The sequence below is a fragment of the Pieris brassicae genome, chromosome W, assembly GCF_905147105.1.
Source record: "Pieris brassicae chromosome W, ilPieBrab1.1, whole genome shotgun sequence".
Classification (NCBI taxonomy): domain Eukaryota; kingdom Metazoa; phylum Arthropoda; class Insecta; order Lepidoptera; family Pieridae; genus Pieris; species Pieris brassicae.
Window position 1 is genome coordinate 1687923 of NC_059679.1, and position 6820 is coordinate 1694742.

The window sequence follows — 6820 nt, forward strand, 5'->3', positions numbered from 1 at the left end:
TCCCCGCTCCGTTCGATAGACGTGCATCGCACATGAGTTGATAGATCTCAGGGATTCCAACGTTGTGATTTGATTTTTTAGAATTTACGATATTTTGTTTTATTTAAAGTATCTCTTATTGTTTTCAGTGAGAAATGAGGGCCCTTTGTATCCACTGGGCCCTCGGCTGCAGCTCAATAAACCCTTAAGCAAATCCGCCCCTGACGAAATACATTTTCGTATTTTGTGGTACAAGCACATAATAATATAGAAGTACGTAATCGTATTGCTATTAGAATTAAATGGCAATTAAGCATATAATTAAGACCTATATTTGTCACGTCATATTATTCGAAAATAAAGCGGTTCTTAACCAGAACTCCGGTGTTTACAATCGTCTCAAACTCCCATCCTTACATGGCATGCCTGCCCGTTTCTTTAACGAAAAACAATTGAACGGGAACCTTTACGTCAACCATCAGATCTGCTAGAACACCCCAGAATCATCACGCATGCGAGCCTTTTTCCACAGTGAGTGTCCATGGGTGCCAGTAATCAGTTAACACCAGGTGAGCCGTCTACATTCTATTACATATATAAAAATGAAAACGTTTATTATAAAGTTAAGTCTAAGATTATTTTACAGAGACAACCACTCCTCAACAGCATCACCATGAACAAAGAGAAACAGCAAATATTCCACGATTCCGAACAAGACGACACTGCTTATGTCTTAACATAAATATAGAAGAGTAAAGAGTTCGCTAAATAGCAATTTTTATGTTTTCTAGAGAATAAAATATCTAGAGAAGTGTCTAGGCAGTCTATAATATAAACTTGCAACTATCTAGAGCCGTTGTAATAATATGTAATAATAATAATAATAATTTATTGGCAAGAAAGCGGTACGAAAATGTTATGATTATTTAAAGTACGCATATTATGCCACACATATTTTCCTTAAAGGGCTGACTAGAATTTACAATTACATTTTGAGTCATATCAAGTAAATTCTTATATTATTTTATTTATTTATTAACACGTTCTAAAACAACGTTCTTCTTTTGTGCAATGCAATGTGCATGCCTTAAAAATACAAAAAATATAACATCACAAAAATTTGTGTCAAATGACACACATAAAAAACACATTAATTACATTAGAATATAAGTAATCTATCAATGGAGAAAATTAAAACAAACAAACACAATAAAATAATATAAATAATTAATAAAACTAAAAAGATAAAACAACGAAATAACAATAATAAACTAAACTAAATGAAAACTTAAACCTCATTAAGAGCATGATAAACAAGTTTACGGTAACTTGGCAGACTGTTGTAAAACCCTTCAATCATATAGCCTATTCACTGGACCATTCAAAGTAGCAGATATTATTATAACTACATCGTCACATTATTAAATTCATATTAATTATAATTGTTCTCCCAAATAACGATTAATGGAATAGAATTTTTTTCAGAAGTAGGACGTTGTCGAATTTTTAACAAAACAATTAGGAAGATCTTTGAATGTCTACATCTCTCCATGTCTGATTCAACAATGAACTTAAAAATATTTATGTTTTTGTGAACGAATAAGGACATTCATAAAATATATATACAGGGAATAGATACTTTGAGCTTCTTAAGCAAAGGTACGTAACTAGATAGTTTATTTCAGAAAGTTACAATTATACTATTCTTCGTCTATTTATTTTTAAACTTTCAAGTCCATCTCGAACGAGTTTCAAAAATATTATAGATGTCTATATCCAGTTTGCTATTTGTATACACTTTTGATATCGTAATTTTGATCGAAGAAAGTGGGAGTTGCGCACCAAGACCACCACAGCGAAGGTCCATACAAAAAGCATCATTATAATGCCTCCTTACGGCGTTTAACCCAATTTTCGTATATTTATTTTAATAAGTTAAATATTGAGATCCCTATTGGAAGCTTTATAGTAAGCGCCAATGTTTTGTAACTCCCTATAGCATCAGTGACTTCAGGTTTCATAGCCAGCCCAAGGTTCCTTATATATTGAGGTTGTGGAGGAAGGAAAACCATGGCGAGTCAAACCGCTGACTGGCTTCAAGGCCTGAGTGGCTGAAATTAAGGAGTTGTTTACAACCATAGCAGTGTTGGCCTTGTGGCTTCAGCGTGCGACGCTCATCCCTGCGGTCGTAGGTTCGTTCCCCGGCTGTGCACCAATGGATTTTCTTTTTATGTGCGCATTTAACATTAGCTCGAACGGTGAAGGAAAACATCGTGGAAATGACTTTCCCTAGACCCAAAAAGTCAAAGGCGTGCCTCAGGCACAGAAGGCTGATCACCTACTTACCTTTTCAATTGACTCACGATCATGAAACAGATATAGAAATCTGAGGCCCAGACCGAAAAAGGTTGTAGCGCCATTGATTTTTTTTATTTTTAACCATAGCCTTGGATTATAGGTATCGCTATAGGCTATTTGAGGTATCACCTGTGGTATAATAAAAAACGGTCACGTGTTTTCATATATTTAACACAATAGTGTTTACAAAACTAACAAGTCATCTATCGATTTTTTTTTGTGATTTATAAAATAAGTACGCGTTTACGCAGGCTCTGATTGTCACACACAGAACTACACCAATAAGTTGCGTCAGAGCAACATACATGAAGATCTGTGGCATCTCCGCCATTTCATCACCAACACTACCTGAAAATATAGTATTATGTAAATACCAAATCTGAGGCCTGAGGTCGAAGCGCCAACGTTTTTTTTCAATACGGGGAAATACCCGTAAAAAAAATTTTTTGTCTCCCTGTCGCTTCTTATTCGGGATCTTATATATATACGTACATATGTATTTGCAATTGTCATTGCAAGAAAGAAATGGCTCCATCATGGCATCTTACGCCTGAAGATATAGGGACTGTTATGTTTACTGCAGATAGAGATCTGTTTAGAGGCTGCATTACAATTCTTGGTAGTTCCACCCGAGCATTAGAATCTTGCTGGTACCACCCGAAAGTAAAAATGTCTGATTAATTAATGGTATAATCTGCCATTGGGCATCGATTCTGTTGGAACACACGTTCACTTCAGTTGCAATATTCACATCCGAAATAAAATCATGGCTCCGATACACATAAAGCATTGCAACTAACTCGAATAAACATTTGTGGCATCGTTAATCGAGTCATAATCGAATCCACGTTTTCTAGCAGCGCTATGCCACCCTAGAAATAATGAATAAATTAATAGCCAGAAAGCAAAAATAGTATCTGCACTATTTTTGCTTTCTGCTTCTGACTTCGAGATCGAGAGAAATTGTTTTATAAAAAGAAGTTACTTGTGAGTTGTGAGATACTCAAATAGAAATAAATGAGGAAGGAATAACATCCTTAATTCTTAGGAAACAAGATCTATTTAAACTTGTATCAGAATCATAGAAAAATTAGAACAAAAACTTAATAACAGAGCACACACATTTCAGCGTTTCATTGTTTTGAATTGAACTTAAAATGTTCATTTGTTTGTTACAATTCAATTCAATTATTTTTACAAACAACCTTATTTTTCGAAAAATGATATGCAACTTTACAGAAATTGGTTAAATAAAGTTAAATTAGAAAAGGCTTTTAGTATCATAGACATGAATACAAATAATACAATCATTTCATTTTACCTTATGACTACTAATTAAGAAGAATGAGAGAAAGAATAATTTCATTAATTGTAATATAATTATAACTATCATTGTAATCGTTATTATATATTTTTGTTATTAATGGCTTCGAATTATTATATACCTAATCTTTTAAGAATAAGTACTTACACCAATTTCACTTTATATTCAAATATGTATTCAGAGTCGTTTTAAGTGATAAGTACGCAACGGTCATATTATATGAAATTGCAAGACTCCTAAATATCACCAGCTTATAAGGATCAAATAGTTATACAATACCTATGTGAAATCGTGTGGTGTGTGTATGTGTGTGTGTGTGTGCATTTAAAAGAATTGTGCGCCATGGCCAGGGGGGGATCTACTTAATATAATATTTTCTACATAATAATAATAAATCATTTATTTGCAAAGGATGTGCTACATTCAGATTTGTTAATTTAAAAAAAACCGCACAATCAGCCGTATTTATCTAAAACAAGCGACGGGTGATTCCCCGCTCCGTTCGATAGACGCGCATCGCACATGAGGTGATAGATCTCAGGGATTCCAACGTTATGATTTGATTTTTTAGAATTCAAGATATTTTTTTTTTTAAATTAAAAATACCTCCTATTGTTTTCAGTGAGGAATGAGGGCCCTATGTATCCTCGGGGCTCTCGGCTGCAGCTCTAAAAACCCTTAAGTAAATTCGCCCCTGACGAAATACATTTTTGTATTTTGTGGTACAAGTACATAATAATATTGTAATCGTATTGCTATTACAATTAAATGGCAATTAAGACCTATGTTTATCACGTCATATTATTTGAATATAAAGCAGTTCTTAACCAGAACTCCGGTGTTCACAATCGTCTCAAACTCCCATCCTTACATGGCAAGCCTGCCCGTTTTGGAGCAATGGTGCGCGCGTCGCAGATTGAAGAAAAAAATTGAAAATGAAATAAAAAAATTAACGAAAATAGAATATATATAAATGGGTTATATTAGAATGGGAACCGCGACAACCGCAAGAACACCTCATACTCACTCACGCAATTTTGGAAAACAAACTGTGTCTCACAACACCACGAGCACACTTCTGGGAAATACAAGAAACCAAGATTTTTATATATTGTATTGTATTTTATTATTATATTATATTGAAATACTAATTAAAACCACAAGAGCTCTTATAAATAAATACCAAATAGATATTCTTTATGGTAACAATGAGTTTGACGAAATATTAATCGCTTATTTAAAATTTGAGGCTACTAAATACTTCACTTGTATAAACATGAAAAATGCAACAATCAGTGGTATAAAATAAAATAAAAATCAGTGACGCTACAGCCCTTTTAGGTATGGGTCCAGTGCCGGATTAAGCCAGTGCGGGGTCTGTAGCAAATTCTATCAAGGGACGCTTGGTTTGCTTTAGTTTCTCAAGTTTAGGATATTGAATAAAACAAAACCGTTACGAAGAAATATTTCTGGATCTAGATTGGCATATTAAGAGATAGTAACACAATATAGACGATATATATTCTTTAAGCAAATCATGCTCTATATTCAACAAAGTGAGATGATAAAGACGTTCTTATAAAAAAATCTTGCCACTTGAAAGGTAGATGTGGCATAGATTCTAGTCTAAAGATATCGATTGTAATTAAATATTAGAACATTACGGTAAAAATTTAGTAAAATACCTACTTATCTTTAACGATTTCACGTGACGAATTCGAGGTTTATATTTTAAAGTGAAAGTGAAGCAAGATATATTACGCTCCTATGTAATATTTTTTTTTATTACGGTAAGGTTAGGTTAGCACGTTGGAGGGTGGGGCCCCCAAATTCGCGAGCCCGTAGCATTTGCTACTCTTGCTATATGGCTAATCCGGCACTGTTAGTTACGGTAACAAATCATCGTGATGAATCCAGCATCTCACAATCTATGACGTATGTTAGGTAGCTACTTGGGATGATTCGATACGCGTGAAATATAAACATTCACAAGCTTTAAATAAGATTTAAGGTTTAAGAATGAAGTGAAATAATTAAAATAAAATCGAAATTAAAAAAAAAACCAAAGCACTAATGAAAATAATTCTAAATTCAAATCCACACAGCAAAGTACTTTTTAATATCATTCGAAATTCGAAAATTACACCAAAGAACAAATGGAAATGATACGATTTTCAAAATAAATTTGAAATTCGAAAAATACACTACAGTACAATTGGAAATGATTCGTTATTTATAATAAACTAGCGTACTCCACAGACTTTGTTCTGTCAAAAAGATTTGAAATGTGGCAGTTTTTTGTTCCTACCAATTTTTTCGTCGGCTAAAAAAATTCTCATGGCAGAACCATCACCCTGATGATAGGCCGATGTGTGAGGTTCAGCTCGGGTGACCGAAGTATCTTCGCTTCCAAGAACTTTGGCTAATCTTCTGTGACCCACTAAAAATCCCCGACTGGGATGTCTGCTAGAGGGCTTCAGACTAAGAGGGAACTTAGGGTTCAAACGTGATTGGAAAATAATCTAAAAGGATAGTGGGAACCTAAAAGTACAAATATTTAAAAATTGTGTGCCTCATTGGTATATTTTCTTATTAGTATGTATTCAAATAATTTTGCTCAGATAGGGATATTAAATTAATAATTCAAAAATTAAATCCCTTTTTTAACGCAATTTGTTTGACAGATGTAATGACGTGAAAACAAGCATTTTATGTCGCATACCGAAACTAAAAAAAAAAAAAAATATCGCGAAGTCAACCAAATTAAAAATCAGTACTAATGATCTATATATAGCTCTTACATTTTTCGACTATTCAGTTTAGTCGGGCTCGCGATATTATCTCTTGTTGTATTTCGGAACGCGACATTGCTTAGATAATAACAGTGAGTGCTTGTAATTTAATATGAACTTATTGAATAGCAATAAAGTTCAAATTGATTCTACATTTTATTTACAAAACGTTTGGATGGAAAAAAGAAAAGGGCTGATTTAGGGTTTTCCCGGAAATTATTCGAATTTTTCCCCAAACCATCCTTAGACTTCAACGAACATTTAAAAAAATACAATTGTACCAATTGGTCCAGGCGTTGTAGACGCATAACGCTTACCAAAACATTTTGCGATTTATTTTTATGTTATAGAAGATTTTAAATTGACA